Here is an 18,886-nt window from a genome sequence, read left to right on the forward strand (position 1 = left end):
AGCAGTGGTCACCACCTTAAATGCCTGCATAGACGGGAACAGGAATGTTCCATGTTATGAAAATGGGGCTAAGACTGAATTTCTTTTCTTCAAGTAACTATTCACTGATTCAGCCTACATGGAGCATTAGGGATTAGGGCAGAATTGAATGAAGTAAAACAATCTTTTCGGTACTGATAGAAATTGAAGACAGAATTTAGTTGCAATGACGCTGCTACAACACAACTTTCTTCAAGTTGTATTCTTGCTGTGACCAAACTCTGGAATAAACTTCCTCATCATATAAATGAACCGTTGGGATTTGAGTACCTCAAAATTGGTGAAAAAGCTTTTATAATGAGTAGGCCCTTAGATCTCAAAAACTACCGAAGCTAAAAGGTGCAAATTGGTATGTTGAACATCCACCCTCCAATCATTACACATACCAAATTGCAGCCCTCTAGTCTCAGTAGTTTTCATTTTATCAAAGGTTAAAGTTAGCCATAATCGTGCTTCTGGCAACGATATAGGATAGGCCACCACCGGGCCGTGGTTAAAGTTTCATGGGCCGCGGCTCATACAGGATTATACCGAGGCCACCGAAAGATAGATATATTTTCGGTGGCCTTGATTATACGATGTACAGAATACTCGATTGCGCCGAAGAAACTTCGGCGCATGTTTTACTTGTTCTGTGTTATTTATTCTACTTGTTTATCTTTGTTATCTTTCACAGTTTATTCATAACTTCTCTATTTCTTTCTCCTATTGGGACATTTGGGCTTGTAACATTCTGCTTTTGCAACTAGTGTTGCAACCTGGCTGATAATAATAACACTAATACAGTAGTAAAAAGGGCTGCTGTAGAATAGCATGCCTTTATGAAATAGAAAGGAAAGGAGGGCAAAGAGCAGGAAAGGAATGTTGCTAAATTTAGTAGATACAATAAACGATTACTGACACAACTATCTACAACACTAAAAACAAATATAACTTAAAATTTGCCCGTAAATCCATTATCACAACCATTAGTTTCGAAACACAGGGTGAAAGATTTGCTAGTGCATAGTTTGCTGCAATGCATGTAAGTTACTGTCTACGCATCTAAATCTAAATATATATATATATATATATATATATATATATATATATATATATATATATATATATATATATATATATATATATATATATATATATAGAAATCATAAAAGTAAGCAGTAAGCACGTGATTTTGTTTATTAGCTGAAGCCACTGGGAAAGTTCAAAATGAAAACACAGAGTACCAAGTACTTTCGTGTATTTTTAACACAGCTTCAGCTAATATATATAATATGTACATGAAGGCCATTTTGCATCACGTGGTGCATGAGGCAATGTTTAGAGATTATGTATGCTTGAAATCACTGGAACATGATAAGATATAAATATATACATATACATATATATACTATATATATATATATATATATATATATATGTGTGTGTGTGTGTGTGTGTGTGTGTGTGTGTGTGTAAAAGTACCACAAGGAAAATCATGACCAGTTTCGTCCTTAATTCAAGACATCTAAATGACTACTGATTCAAAGGGGTAAAATCTGACCTTATACTGTACGTCAGGGTGACTGTATAAACGAACAAACAAACGGCTGAAAAAGCCAAGAGCACCTGATAGGACGAGGACGCTAACCTCATTGTTGACAGAGGTCAGTGTTCTATTAACAACTCTGTTTTTTTTTTTTTTTGTGCAGTTGGGGGGACACCTTTTCTTTTAAGAACAGACCAAAACCATCCTTAGAATTTTACATTTCACATATTTCTTTTGAAATAAATGGATCAGTTTAACTGTTCCTAGGCTGAAAATCATATTCTTATAAAAGATTTCTTTTGTAAAAAAAAGAATTAAGTGATGTTCTTTCCAACATATTAGAATAAAACAGCTTTTTAGCTCCAGTCTCACTGAAAGCATGATTGTTTTTACTAAACTGAACGAAGATTGCGCAGTTATCTGGTGCGTTATATTCTAGATTTTTTTACGCGTTCTGTTCTCTTTTAAAAAGATCTCAGGCATTTATCACAGTTTATTTGACTTTGTAACTAGTAATATTCAAAACCTTACCGATATTTTAGGAGCAATTTTAGATTCTCATCGGTTTTAATTGAAACTGCTTTAATTTACATATTAGTTTCGAGTAAAAGATTAGGCTAATCCCCGTGGTTATAACAACACACTTTATTGATTACAAACTCGCATTGGCAAAGCGAGCAACTGCTTTATCTTTGTTAATCTGAATTTTGTATTATAAACAATATCTTCAGTTTTTTACTTACCGTCAGATTCCCCAAGGAAAACAATGAATTATAATTTTTTTCTTAATCATATCACCACAATCACGCCCCCCCCCCGAAAAAAAAACAATAAACTGATTCTTGTTTAACCTTCATCACAATTCTCAAGATAAACAATAAATCATAAATTCATTTGAACTATCGCCTTAACTCAAAAGAAAAAAACAACACCGTGTTTTTCACTACTTAAAATGTTCTCTTTTGATCTCGCTTATATTTCGTTCTTACTCTCTTGGAGACCCTTATGCACATATATCTAGCCACCCTGATAATATCCGATGATATCGCATCAAACGTATTTTCACTAAGAGCTCCCAGTAATAAAAGTGCTTTCCAACTTCCTCAAAAGAAAAAAGCCTTGAGTGTTTTCGCGACTTGTTTGCGCTGCTCTGCAAATGCGAGCGAGTGCAAATCACGACGAGAGCGACCCCCTGCCCCCTCCCCGAAGGCCCCAACCCATTCCTCCGGCACATAACCGGCGAACTGGCCATTGACGCCTCTTTTATCAATTAATTCCAGTGGTTTCCTGAAGAGGTACAATTACGGAAGCCTGCCATTTTGGATCACCCGAGGAGAAGGGCGATTATGAAAGGTGCGATTTGGACCGATTTCAAGGCTTGAGAAAAAAAAATCTTTTTTATTTTAATTTTATTTTCTTTAGCTGATGAGGGAGCGTGGGATGTGTGGGAGTAAGTGATGCTGGGTAAGGCGAGGGAAGGTAATGGCAAATTTAGACTTGAAGGGAAGGGAAGCTGGATCCATGTTTTCAGAATTTATAGTTAAGATACTTCAATACTTCCTTAGTTTTCATTCCAGCGTACGTCCATAGAGAGAGAGAGAGAGAGAGAGAGAGAGAGAGAGAGAAAGCGCCATTTACGTCAATATAATTCCTAAAACCAGTCACCTTAACTGAAGCAATGCCATTTTTTTCTCTTTCACAGCGAATCTATGCTATTGGATTCGTTATCCAGTACGCAGTTAAATTTTTAACCTATATTACCCTCAGGCAAAATTATCCGAAGTAGAGTACAAGCACAACCTCTGTTCATCTTCTTGCATTACATCAAAGCGCGTATTAACCCCAATCATTATCTTGAAAATTACCTGGGATCACCCATTTGAAATCTACAGGACACTTTGCTGCATATCTCTGAGAGTAAGTATATTCTTATCATTCTGAATTCACGAAAAATCTTTTCATAGTCCACTGTAGTGTGCCAAAAATGCTGGGTTTGGCAATGTCATCTTTGTAATAACATTTCCATAAGATTCCTAAAGAGATTCTTAGAAAACTTACTCAAATCCACTTCAGCACAAATCCATCATGAGCTGCTGGTGGCCATTTTAGAGAATATCAAAGATAACTAATTAGCGGTCTTTATTTCTACCCCGTAAGTCTTGCGCAACGTACAAAATTCATAAAGCAGGCTGGTAGCAGAAAAAGTATACTCATTAGGCTGCCATTATCAAGGAGCTCTTCCAGTCAAGAAGACTGTGCATGCTTTCTGTCTGTCTATTTATACAAAAGAACACAAATATTAAAGTGAAATAAGATGCTGAATGCGATGTAAGTAAAACGATTATAGTTGTAAGGAACTGATAGCGCAATATATGTGGCATAAGAAGAATTGAAAGGATGAGAAATGTGTGACGCGTAGAAGCAGTAAGCAGATCAGAACGTTTTGAGATGGTACGGGGAGGAGAGGAAGTCCTAGAAAGTGCTGGATAGAGGCTGTGAGAGAGGCACTGTTTAGAAAGGGCTTTCGTATTAAGGGAGAGTGTGCGCCTGATAAGGTGAATGGCGCAGCTTGGTAGTGGGATCCAACGAGAATTTGATCAATGGTCTGTGTACGTGCATAAAGCAGCTAATGTTGAAGAAATTTTGTGCACAGGGGTCTCCTCCACGACTCAGTGCTTAGAGTACGAATGTGGCAATGATCACTGGGTTGCTTTCTCTTCTGGAGCCGTCACTCTTACCCACCCACTATTATCGGAAATGTCTTGATATACCATACATACATACATTGTATATACATATATATTATATATTGTATATACATATACATATATATATATATATATATATATATATATATATATATATATATATATATATATATATGTCGTCTTCTTCTTTTGACGTGCTTTTTTCCCGTTTGTATGGGGTAAGCACGATGAAGGACTTTGATTTGGCTTTGGGGTAGACTTTGTAGTCTCGATCGACTACCCTGCCTGTCATCGCTTAGACCCCGGTAGCATATGTACATGTATTGTACCAGTCACCAGCGCCCTTTCTCCCAGCAGCAAGGAGTCGTTGCGCGGTTAGGTCGACAGTCGAGACGTGTGAGGTGTCTGTTATGTTTTTAGAAGGTGTTGGAGTGGCTTTGTTTGTGTGTGTATTAGTCTGTAACACCCATTTGCTTTTAAGCAAACCTATCCATTGGTTACATACATAATCCCAGGGTGTCTACACGGATAGCAAAGTGTCCGCCTCTCTGGCTGGTCGGCTGTGGATTTGAACCTGCACCACAAACCTCTAAGAAATCCGAGGCTGCTACTCTAACCGACTTGGCCATCGAGGCTCTATATACATATATATATGTATATGTATATATATATGCATATATATGTATATGTATATATATAGTGTATATATATGTGATATATATATATATATATATATATATATATATATATATATATATATATATATATATATATATATATATGTGAAATGATTAAAAACGGTGGAATTAATAGTAGCCAAGCTAAGCTATTATTTTCATTTGTTACCTGATCATCCCGGGGAAGAGATATTCCTTAATTACAGTCCATTACCTTGGCTATTTTCTCTGTCTGTATCGCTACAGCAATCTGGTTCGGCATTCCAAGATCAGCTAGCTATTCGATGCTTACTGAGCTTAAAGACTGGGAGGTCAAGTTTCCGTTCTTTGCTTTGCTCTTAGAAGCCTGAGGTCTGTAGTTTGAATCTTCTTCTGAGTGAAGGATTCCATGAAGTTTTACGACCTTTGCTCTGCTTTTAGAAGTCTGAGGCCAGTTGCTTGACCCTTACTCTGATGATAAAATGCAATGTCGGCGTTTCGATGTTTGCTTTGCTCTTTGAATTCAGAGGTAATACATTTGACCCTTACCTTGCTGTCAAAATTTTAGGGTCAGCAGTTAGACCTTTGCTCTACTTATGGGATATCGAGGTAAAATTTACCACTCTAACTTTGCTCTTAGGATTTCATGGTCAGCTCTTCGATCCTTATTATACTAATGAGATTCCATAAAATGAAGTCTGTAACCTTAGTAATAGTATTATATAATACATGAATAATAACAAACGTTGTTTTCTGAAATCGAAACAGATGAAAAACGAAGCTTTAAAGAGAAGAAGGAGTTTATCAGTGGAAAGATGATGAAAACTGAAAAATATAAAAACATAAAAAAAAGATGCAAAACTGAGAATACAACAGTTTTGGGAAATTTTGAAAACGAAGGTAACGAGCAGATAAAATAATAATAATAATAATAATACAAAGGACAGTAAATTTTCTCACCTTCAAAGGGATATATTATCATGACGACTGTAAAGGTCTCCATTCTTGCGTAGAGAACGGAAACATCTGAAACAAAGAGAACAGGGCATAAACGTAAATTCCAAATTTATAAATTCTTCTGATTTGAGAAAAAATGCGAGAAACCATACATTTTGCCGGCTAGCAAGTGATAATAGATGAGAAAGAGAATATGAAAAGATGACGACAAATGAATCTAAATGGCTCATAAAAAGTTTGCAGTATATTACAAGGTCTTCAAGCGTATATATATATATATATATATATATATATATATATATATATATATATATATATATATATATATATATATATATATATATATATATATATATATATATATATATATATATATATATATATATATATATATATATATATATATATATATATATATATATATATATATATATATATATATATATATATATATATAAAACACTCCACTGGTTACCGTGGTACCATATTTTTCATATTATCTTTTAAGGATTGTTGATTACCAGGTTTTTTAATTCGTGATTATTACGAATCTGATGTGTTGTATATTTCTCATGTTGTTAGCGTATTTGTTTTACAAATTATTACCGTGAATTTAATTTATTTCTTTATCGGTGAAAAGTGGTATAATTGGCATACATTTATAGTTCAGTTTCGTGATGTATTTTTAACTTGTGTCGTATGATAGTATTCCCGATCTTTCTTATCGAAGCAAAGTTTTGCAGCATATGTTTCTCCTTTCTTCGTACGCTCAGAATTTTTGCATACTCTTATCTTAAGCGATATGGCTCATTCACGAGAGCCTTCAAACTGCTACACGGACAAAAGACTTATTTGATCTAGAATAGTTTCTTTCGTCTGCGGGTTTTGATACGAGTCTGTAGTGTAATGCTTCTTACAAGTTCCTACATCTCGTTTTTATTGGTCTCTCGATTATTCTCCGCATCAAAATCGGACGGATCGCCAACAAATTTTATTTTTTCGTTGCGGCAACCAAACATTCCTCCGCAAGTTTCCTCTTTCTCTTACTTTATGTCCATTTCCCGTTTTTTCTCTCCGTATGATTTTCCAGTCCTTATGGGTTATGGCACTCAAGATCCCTTCCTACCTCCCTACTTGTTAGAGTTTTTTTTTTTTTTTTTTTGCAAGCAAGCAAGCATCCGGCGCAGTAATGCCGGAAAATTACGCATCTATAACGAATGGATGACGGTCCAGCGCTGCTTGCATAAGCAATGTGGACGTGCTCTTTGAGGATATTCTTTCTGCTACTGTAACTGCTAATTGCGAAGTTTATACAGAGGTAGAAATATGTGGATATAATACCGTAGTTTGAGGATGTAACGTGTTCACAGTTCAGGTGTATACACAAAAGAACACACACACACACATATATATATATATATATATATATATATATATATATATATATATATATATATATATATATATATATATATATATGTGTGTGTGTGTGTGTGTGTGTACAAAAAGCAGATAATTAAATCCTAATAAGTATAAGAAAAATTTAGATATGTACTGCAGTCATAGCAAACAGCTAACTCTGCATCCTACGAATCTTTCTTTATTTTGTACCTACCTTGATGATCAGCTTTCCATATACAGCTGGTGCAGTCTCGCAGCAATTCAAGGTGGGGTGAGATAGAAAAGAACCAGTTTCAGTGTATTTTGAGAGGGCTCAGCTATGTGGAGAAAGAATGGATGATGACTGGGTGGTGAAACAGTGTACGATTCAGATACGTCAGGGGCAAGGAGGAGAGGAAGAACTAGAAAAGGTTGGACAGAGTTGTGAAACGGGTATTGGAAAGAAAAGGCCTTACCATCCAGGACGCGCAAACTGCTTACAAGTAGAAGTGAATTACGCGGTGTGTATAGAGTGGTTTTAACGCACAGCCGATGAACCTTTATTGTAGGTGCATGATCAAGCTGATGTATTAAACAATTAAAATGTGAAAGTGACAATGACTGCTATTTTGGTTTTTCCTTGGAGCTGCACCTTGTTAAGGGAAAGGGCTTTATGCTTTCTCTCTCTCTCTCTCTCTCTCTCTCTCTCTCTCTCTCTCTCTCTATATATATATATATATATATCAATATCATATATATATATATATATATATATATATATATATATATATATATATATATATATATATATATATATATATATATATATATATGTATGGATGTATGTATGTGTGGTTGTGCGTGTGTGTATCATAAATCCTTCCTGTCTTGGCTCCAAAGAGTAACGGGACAAGTAATAAAATTGGGAGAGCATGGATGTTGGGTTTCAACATGACCGTCAAAAACGAGTTCGCTTACGAATTGATATTGAATTAACAACTGTCATTTCTCCCTATGTGCGCATGCTACATGTAAAACATGAAGTAAATTTCTTGACGTGTTCTACAAAACTGTATTTAGTTAGACACACTTACCATTATGGTACCCATGTGGCCTAACAATGTGTCATGCAACAAGCGTGACGTCAGTTAGCACCCGTGGCTATCATCTCCCAAAACGCCCATTAGTTATTTATTTATGTATATATACATAGTATATGTATATATACAAACACATACACACATATATATATGTATATATATATATAAATATATATATATATATATATATATATATATATATATATAATATATATATATATATATATATATATATATATATATATATATATATATATATATATATATATATATATATATGTATATATTTAACAACTAGGTCGCATGATACGTATAAATTAACTTATTTTTCTTTATGATCTGCTTTGCCTCACCTCTGGTAGCAAACATATCAAATATGAGTAAATTCAGACCAACATTTTTGAAGTTATATAAACTCTGACACATTTTTATCCACGTGATAAGATAAACATGGTCGCCACGAGCTAATTTGCTTTTAGACTGGCGTTACTATAACATCTTTCATTTGCCAAATTTGACTAATTTTCCAGCAGTATTTATCAAGATTTTTTTTCTTTTAGTTGTCCGCATAATCCAAGCAAGATCGCCATTGCACGTGACACGGGTCATAAAATTTTGGAAATATTAAGATATACTGGTACTGGTATCAAAGCGTGAATTTTCCTCACATTTCACCCAAACGTTTTGCCTCTAAATCTACCACAATATCATGAAGTAAAAGTATAATGACAGGGCTCTCTTCATCCTCTCTGTCTCTCTTTCTCTCTCTGTGTCTCTCTCTCTACGAATTCACCCTTACTTTACAATCACAACACATTTTTTACTTCAATTTTCCCCGTACGTAGAAACAGAAATGTGAGTAGCAATGGTACAAGCGCGGAAAACGGATTTAAGTTTAGGGTAGAATAACTGAAGCACGTGATTCTTTCAGATGAACAATGGGCGCAATAAAGGTGAAGCAAAAAAAAAAAGAAAGTAATCGAGAACGAGAAACAGGAGATAAAACTGCCAATGAAGGTGGGGAGGTTGATTGGTAAAAGAAGAAAGTTTGAAATAGGGAAAAGGTGTTAAAATAAAAGGTATGATTCTAATACGAGAAAAAGCAACAAAATATAAGGTTATTGGTTTTACTTTGGTGTGAAGTGTGGTACTCTGTGAAATAGAAACAAGGACAAGTAAAACGAATGATAAAAGGATAAACGGAGACAATGTATTCTGAGGGGCTACATTAAAGAAAGAAAGGGATCATATACTTAGAAATGTGTGTAAAAATACAAATACATATATATATATATATATGTATGGATATATATACGAAAATATGTATGTATATGCATATATATATATATATATATATATATATATATATATATATATATATATATATATATATATATATATATATATATATATATATAATACCAGAACGTATACCGGTAAGAATAGATGCATGGATTTGACAGCGCCAAACTTAAATTCCTTTTCGGTTCTATTTCTTGCCTGCATTATCCAACTCACTATGCTCCAGAGGGACCCGAGAATATCAAATTTAATGGAAAATTTAGCGCACGTGTCTTCTTCATGGCGAAAAGTGCATTAACGCAGAACTTTCAACAAGGATGACAGTTAATTTTGATTTAGATTCGTTAATATGCATAATACAGATAAAAACAGTTAGGCTGATAAATGGTGCTAGACGTGTTCATATATATATATATATATATATATATATATATATATATATATATATATATATATATATATATATATATATATATATATATATATATATATATATATATATAAATCATCAATACACAATCACGTGTGGAATATATATATATATATATATCTCAGGTGGAAAGCAAGGGCGTTATGTATATATACAAGTCTAAAAAGTTGGAATATATATATACCTGGGCAAGCTAATGCATACCAGGAGTTTTCCCCAACTTCCTGACTCAGCAATGACCCAATAGACAACATTTCATATTATATAGTGAATAAGATAGAAATCATCAACACACAATCACGTGTAGGTTAACGCCCTTGCTTTCCATCTATCGATCCCGATAGTCAGAAATTTATTTCTGTTCCACACGTGATTGTGTGTTGATGATTTATCTTATTCACTCAGAATATAATATATATTATCATTATGAGTATATATATATGCCCATATATATATAGTTATATAGGTTCCAATTTACTTGTATATAATATATTTTGTGTATGTATATATATATATATATATATATATATATATATATATATATATATATATATATATATATATATATATATATATATATTTTGTATATATTTTTATATATATATATATATAATATACATACAGTTTTATATATATATACATACACACGCATATACATATACATATACTGTTTATAGAGCGTACAAGTAATTTTCTTTTTTAATATCAATTTAGCAAAAAGATTTGCACAGTTGATTTTCGAAAATATAAAGGACAGTCGGATTATTAAGCCTGTTTACATTATTTCAAGTTATTTCAGCCTCGACTCGTCATAAATATATCACTTCCATACCGAAAGAGAGAGAGAGAGAGAGAGAGAGAGAGAGAGAGAGAGAGAGAGAGAGAGAGAGAGAGAGAGAGAGAACGTGTGTGTGTATGGCATGTGTGAAGAGAGAAAGAAGGTTGTTACGAATGTGAAAGTGTATGGTGGTGTTTGTGCATAAAAGAGAGAGGGCGAGTGTGTCTATGTTATGTATGTGATAAAATAATATATATATATATATGTTTGTATGTGTATATATATATAATATATATATATATGTATATATATATAATATATATATATATATATATATATGTATATGTATATATATATGTATATATATATATATATATATATATATATATATATATATATATATATATATATATATATTATATATATATATATATATATATATATATATATATATATATATATGTGTGTGTGTGTGTGTGTGTGTGTGTGTGTGTGTGTGTGTGTGTGTGTGTGTGTGTGTGTGTGTGTGAGAGAGAGAGAGAGAGAATGGCTACTACAAAAAGTATACGGGAAAATTATTCGAGTTAGCGAGTTCCCCTTTAGTATATATTATTTTTCCAAGTTGTTTCTGCGTTATGGGGCATCGTTCCTGTGTGATACCTTTTTGTAGAGAAAATTCTGCTTCCCCAATCTTTTCTTTTTTTTTCCTTTTGCGATTCTTTTTTCGCTTCATTCCTTTTGAAAAGGATTCCGACACTAAATCCCTTCCTGTGTCTATTGAAAATAAAAGGAATCCAATCCCTCTCTTTCAGCTCGGCGTTAATATTTTTCTGTCTGTTATGTGTCTGATCCGAAGCAATCTATGTGTGTAGCAACGTCTCTCTCGTCTTTCTCCGTTTCTTTGAAAGGTTTCTTTACTCCTTCCGCTTGTTATTTTTATTGAGAGTACTTAATGACAGGCTATTTTCAATCCACCTTTTATCGGTCATTTCTTTCTATTTTATCCGTTTCTTTAATGATGAGCTTTTATTCTCTCTTTCTCTCTCTCTCTCTTTCCCTCCTATCAGCAGGGAGCAGATACTGGAAATCTGGAATTTGGAGCAGGTTCGACCCAGCTGTGCCTTTATTTATTCCCCCCTCCCCACCCTTTTCCCCTTTCTACCTCCAGCTCCCTCCCCATTCAGCATCCAAAAAGAATTTATTACGTTTTCTTCTCATGGCAGATTTGGGCCCCCAATTCCTCCTCTCTTCAAACCGGGCAGGAAGCCGTCTTTCATTGCTCACGTTGTGAATTCAGGATTCCCTCTGTCATCATTCATTTGTCATCACTTTATTAAGCGCAGTTTTAGCAAGGAGGAAAACATGTGTCGTATGCTTGATCCATGAGGGGCAATTGAAATTTCATTTAACCAATTAGAAGCCGGAGGGTTATCTTGAGTTTCAAAGTCATATGAAAATTCTCTAACATTTTTTATTTCGCCAGCATGCTTTCGAATTTTTCTGGTGCGAAAATACATATATATATATATATATATATATATATATATATATATATATATATATATATATATATATATATATATATACATACATATGAATATATATACATGTGTGTATTTGTATGTATATATATATATATATATATATATATATATATATATATATATATATATATATATATGAAATAAATTGTCATTAATGTTACACATGACATTTATATACCTTAGTTTAACCAGACCACTGAGCTGATTAACAGCTCTCCTACGGCTGGCCCGAAGGATTAGATTTATTTTACGTGGCTAAGAACCAATTGGTTACCTAGCAACGGGACCTACAGCTCATTACTTTAAAATACTAAACAACAAATAACTCATTAATATAGAATCCACTTAACTTAAGAATAATTTATACCCAAAAGGACTTGCATGTGATCAGTGACCTCATCCTCTCACTCACTTTCTTAATGGCTAAGCGGATAAGGACACTGGCATTTTGCTTCCAACTCAACATGGCACAGGTTCGAATGCTGGCCAGGAGAGGAATTACATGTGTATTACCATGTAAAATTTCCATTGGGTACGAGTTTTCACCAAGTTAAGTATTGGAAATTATATAAATATCCTTGTGTAATATTAAAGACAAACGACCATATGATGCTCTCTCTCTCTCTCTCTCTCTCTCTCTCTCTCTCTCTCTCTCTCTCTATATATATATATATATATATATATATATATATATATATATATATATATATATATACATATGTATATATTATTTACATACTTATATATATGTATGCAAATACACACACACATATATATATATATATATATATATATATATATATATATATATATATATATATATATATATATATATATACATTTATATATATACATTTATATATATACGTATTTATGCATATACATATATGTATGAAACAAACACAAGAAAAAATAAGCAACAATATTTTTAAAGAGGCAAGGGAAATACGAGCAAGCTACAGAGGGCGAGGGCCTTTGCGTGGGTTTCCTGCACAGCCAAACAAACAATAGGGAGGGGAAGGGACCCGATGAGCTGTGCATATGAATACGTGAACACCGCGTTTATCAACAGAATTTTGGGAATCTCCCGCATGAATGTTAAAATCTGCCATTGTCAAAAAAGCAGTGACTGATTAATGTTTTTGTTGCATTTTACACAACATGTCGTTGCTATTTCCGTATAGCTATGAAATGCACATAAGGCAAATAAGTTGTTTTTTGTTTATTATTCATTTATTCGCTGTGTTTGCTTTACAGGTACAGAGAGTAAATGGTACAAAACAATGTAATATGCGGTGCACTAATCAAATACATGACTGGTGCGTTTTTCAAGCACAAGTTCTGATTACAAGTGTCCAAAAATAAATTAATAAATACGTTTTACATTTGGATTCATAGATTTTTACGAATTTATTTCTTTCTATACATTTGATTTCAGCCCATGAATCGATTAATAACTGCAAAGACGCCTTTTAAAAGTTAAATATACTCAGAGTTTCATATAAACGTATACGATTTATTACCGCGCTGCAAAATAAATAGATGGAATGTAATATAGTTAAAAGCAGAAAAATGTCACAATGAATATGTATTTTCTGACCACAAAGCCTCTGCAAAAAGATAACGAACGGTAGGGGAAATGGCTTTCAGATTTGATAAAAAACGAAACGGGGCGTTGTCGCTCTGCATCACTTAAAAAAAAAGAACGGTAATAATTGGAGCGGGGATTAATTTGCGATCATTTGCATCAAGCGTCTGCATATCAATTTCATAAACAACATTATTTGAGAAATGATGATAAGCAAAAATGATGTCCGTAATTTCATGTATATTTATCGGACTGAAGCGAGCAAAGTGGAGATTGAAAAGTGAGGAAAAATAACAATAACAATGTGAAAATGTGTGAAAATCTATGAAGTTATGGAAATTTTGAAATAAGATCGGAGAACCATCTTGTTGATTCCCGGAAAACTAGTCGCTTAAACCTAAGATCGATTTGCAGAAGGACAATCCTTGTATTAAAAGATATTTTGTTTGCTCACAAACAGGCCAGCATGCACACTGCCATACACAGACCACTAATGTGTACAGTATCTGACAAATTAATGTTAAATGTACTGTAGGTTTGTGAATACGTGAGCAGAAATTGAAACTAGCTGACTACCTTCAAGGAACAAGTTTTTCTAAAAGATTCGATTATAATGTGGCGAACCATTATCTGACTGGTTTTACTTTGCCTAGAGCGCTCGGTCGTCTGCTTGCTTTGTTTTACTGAAACTCAATAACAAAAAGGACATGAACTCACTCAGAGAACTACCCAGCAGCCTGCGGCAGTTGTTATGGGAATCAATCAAAATATCCTTGATACTAAAAACAAACCTTGCGAACTGAAAAGTCCATTGCCTCCGTGGGTGGACACTTGAAGCCTCCTGCCGGTTTTTGATGCCGGGTAGGGTTCATGGGCTTCCCTGAAACTTTCTTACTGAAATGAAATATCTAACACCGTAGTCACGTTCTTTTCTTTCTACCATATATAAAATCGGTACCTAACTCAAATCTTGTTGTTTCTACGTATTATAGCTATTACCTTGCTGCTAATGTTACAATCACTAAAGCGCTTCGAGCAATGCCACTCATCCATATAGTTCGGATGACTTTAGGAGTTTCTATTACAAAGTTCTAAATATTCTTCTCATGATGTGGTTAAAATTGCTGTCGGTTTTCGGCACTATCAAATGTTTGCAGTTTTACGAATAGTGCTGTAGTTCACTGTACCCAACCTACTATTTAGATACGATTGCTGCAGGCTTCATGTATTATTTTTAATGGTATTCGTTCCATAGGTGCCAGTATTTACACGCTATGTATAATTTGGCGAGTGAAGAAGTAAAAAATAATAACCAACAAAACTAACTTTAATTCTGTTGAACACTACCCCTTATTCCTTAAGTCAAAGACGCTTGATCGACGGTGACTATTGGCGTTGTGACGTCAGTTACTTACGCATACAAATAAGGCATCCCACTCACTTTATCAAGATAAAAGGAAGGAGTATGCGAAGAACCAGTTAACAAAACAAGGAAAAAAAGAGTCTGAAAGGCAGCGAAAAAAATATAAACAGAATAAGCGAGAGACACACTGACTAATAATTGATTGAATAACCCGAGTCGGGGAAAATACGAAAGGAAACTTCCGAAAAGTGCCAAAGATTCTAAATGACCAGCCATACAATTTGAAGACGCAAGATCCCTTCGAGACGGAAAACTACAAATCACTTGGGGCGTCTTGGCAGACAAAACTTGGGACATCATGAGCAATGACTTCGTCCAAGTTCCCGATGTCTTGACCTAAGGAATTGTGGACACCAAGACGTCTCTTTCGTCCATTTTAGAAGCGTCTTAACGATAGAGGTTGCTGACGCTCGTCGCTTTGTTTGGTTTGGTTTGGTTTAGCTGTTTTTTTTTTTTTTTTTTTGTCATTATTATCGTCTCCTTCGCCTTGGTGGTAATGGTGGCATTAGTAGGGCGTTAACTTGAATTTGTTTATGTAGCCCATTTCATGTACCAGGCCCTTTACCATTTCCCTCTCTCCCTCTCTCTCTCTCTTTCTAACTACCTATTCATCTACCTCATCCTTCACCGAGACTTTTCCCCCCATGATTCATGTCCGTATTCTCAAGAAGAGCCGCCATAAATCTCGGCTCTGTCTTGCAGATAAAAACCGAAAGATTTTGTAGAAGAAATCCCTCGTTTGCGAGTCTATCTTCCTAGTTCGATCCCCCTTTTCTGTCAAAGGGATCTCTCTTTACCTTAGTCAAAGGTTCTCCTCTTCTTACGAATTTAATATAATGAATTCTGAGAAAAGGATGATTTTTTGTCTAAAGAGTGTTTCAGCGCAGCGATGAATGCGGAATCTCTTTCCCTCTATTGCGCTGTATGTTTGTGCACGTGTATTCACTTACATGGAGTGGTTCAAACTGATGGTGAGAAATTAGACTAGTGTGTCCTAAATGAGTCATCTATATTCTACTTTGATAAGAATGATAATGTTATCCAGTATCGGATGATTAGATTTCCGCTCTCTATACAAAAGGGCGACTTGAGGCAGGCGCGAGTACCACCATAATTTCCGACACACTGCACAAGTTACCACTCGATTTCTCAAGGTTACCAACCAATTTCCGTGTTGTCGCCCGGTTTCTCGGCTTGGCTCGGTCACCCAGCCCGCCCTCCCACCCTCCCCCTCTACACGTTTTCCAGACGATTTCGGACATTTCTCAATATGATCCACGTCGCCTGGATATCATCCGTTATATCTTCAATGATGTGCGATGATATAACATTAATCTCGAGATGTTTCCCTCCCAGCCTCTCCTTGTTCTAACAAAGTTCCATACCTTTTGCGACGATCTCACCCTGTTAGAGAGAGAGAGAGAGAGAGAGAGAGAGAGAGAGAGAGAGAGAGAGAGAGAGAGAGAGAGAGAGAGAGTTCCTTTGCAAGGTGACACGCAAAGTATTATATTTCCCAAAGCATACGGATAAAATAATTTTCGAAACGTCTAAACCAAATCACTGTTTGTGATGTTTCTCTCAATTTAGAGTAGCAACATACTGTATCTACCGACGGGACTGTTACCGTAAGATTACTGTACCCACGATGCCATGAAGAAGGATGAGAAACTATTTCAGCTCATACATGTGTGTTGTATCTTCGAATACACAACACTCGACTGGAGCTGAAATAGTTCCAGCCTCTCCATCGTGGCACCATCAGTCTAACCTAGCATGCGCGAGTTCTCACGAGAATTAAACAACAAAATTAAGTGTATCCAAAAAAGAAATGGCATGTCTTAATAAAACGTGATTAACTAATCAATTTAATTAAGAAAAGAAATGGCATGAAAACAAACTAATCATTTAATTAAGCAGTTTTGGTTTATATCTTAAAAGAAATATTTCCTAACTAGTCCAATAATAATATAGTATAGTATGTATTTCACCTTTGACAGATAGTCACACCTAAGCCTCTTTATATAAAACACAGTTCAATGAATGCGGATTTTATACACGCATATATATATATATATAATACAATATATATATATATATATATATATATATATATATATATATATATATATATATATATATATATAAAACTAAATACTCTTCCTTCAATAAAAAGTTAGTAAAAATGGCAGAACAAAACGACATTACGCCGAGGATAATCAGAATAAGTCATTTTTTATTTATTAAATTTTTCGTTGAATCATGGAATAATTCCAAGTTCAATACACAATTTCATTAATATTTAATCACCAATTACATGTTAGTAGGGCCTTGGGTACAAAGATCTACCGTCTAGAAAGTTTGATAGTTCTTTTTTTATTAAAAGTCGGATGAAGTTAGATTCCCTTGTGATCTGCATACATTAAGGCCAATTTGACTTAGTGGTCTGGTTAAATGAATCTATAATAGGGGACAGAGACTGCAGTGTTACCTCTAACGGACCATTCTCTTGCTCAAAAGTTGTTCATTTTCCTGTTCATCATTTTGCCATTGGAGCTTGACATTCGTAATAGTGAAATCTTTCCTTTATACAATATTTTGTGATTTTTCGTGCAATAGTTGACCTCTTCCTCTGCAATATTTTGCCATTCTCTTGTGTTATAGTTTATCCCTTGTATAATATTTTTCATTCTCCTGTACAATAATTTGAAATTCCTCCGTGGCAACAGCTTGACACTGTACTATGCAATAGTTCACACTCCATTTTACAAAATATTTTGTTATTCTCTCGTGCAATAATTTACCCCTTCTATACAATATGTTAGCATTTTCCTGCACAATAGTTTACTCCCTCCTTCGGCAATATTTTTTTCCTTTTCCTTTGCGATAGTTTGCTATTCTTTTTGACAATATCTTCTAGCTGTTGTTGGTTCGCCCAAGTATTTCGCTTGTTCGTCCATTTATTTGTTATTTATTTTTTTTACCTTCCTTGCTCGTATTCTAATCTACTTTTTTACCCGTGATTTCACTTTAGTAAATTATGGCCATCTTATGCAAATCGTGTAATCGTCGACGACCCAAAATTATCTGGCGATTCCCTGTTCCTGATAAGGAATTATGAATGATTTCATCTTCTTTTTAGCTAAATCTAGAACATTATTTCCGCACCAACGTTGAATGAAAATCGATTTGCGAATGCACTGATTAATAATGAACTTGTTTAAAAGGAGCGATGGTAACGATTCCCGACACATGTTTCCATCCATGCTGTAATAAAGTTTTACTCATGGAGGAGTTCTGAACGATAATAGGATCTAGTATGATAGTAGAAACAAATGCCAAGCCTTCAAGGAACATAACCAAATACGGGCCTTGTTTTTATATTACTCTGTGACTCACAATTTTACTGAAGTTACTACAGTCGAGATTTTGCCAACTGTCAAGCTAGCTGTATAA

General features: G+C 34.3%; 1 protein-coding gene across 7 annotated transcripts in view; it reads right to left on the reverse strand.

The window, feature by feature from the left end:
* Positions 1-18,886, reverse strand: part of LOC136848067 (transcription factor SOX-4-like) — a 367,604-nt gene that overhangs the window by 118,702 nt on the left and 230,016 nt on the right. For all 7 annotated transcript variants that reach the window (XM_067120259.1, XM_067120292.1, XM_067120282.1 and 4 more), the window contains one exon: positions 5,892-5,957. The gene's annotated coding sequence lies outside the window, so the exon portion shown is untranslated. The remainder of the gene's footprint in view (positions 1-5,891; positions 5,958-18,886) is intronic.

This window comes from Macrobrachium rosenbergii, chromosome 2 (genome assembly GCF_040412425.1).
Source record: "Macrobrachium rosenbergii isolate ZJJX-2024 chromosome 2, ASM4041242v1, whole genome shotgun sequence".
NCBI lineage: Eukaryota > Metazoa > Arthropoda > Malacostraca > Decapoda > Palaemonidae > Macrobrachium > Macrobrachium rosenbergii.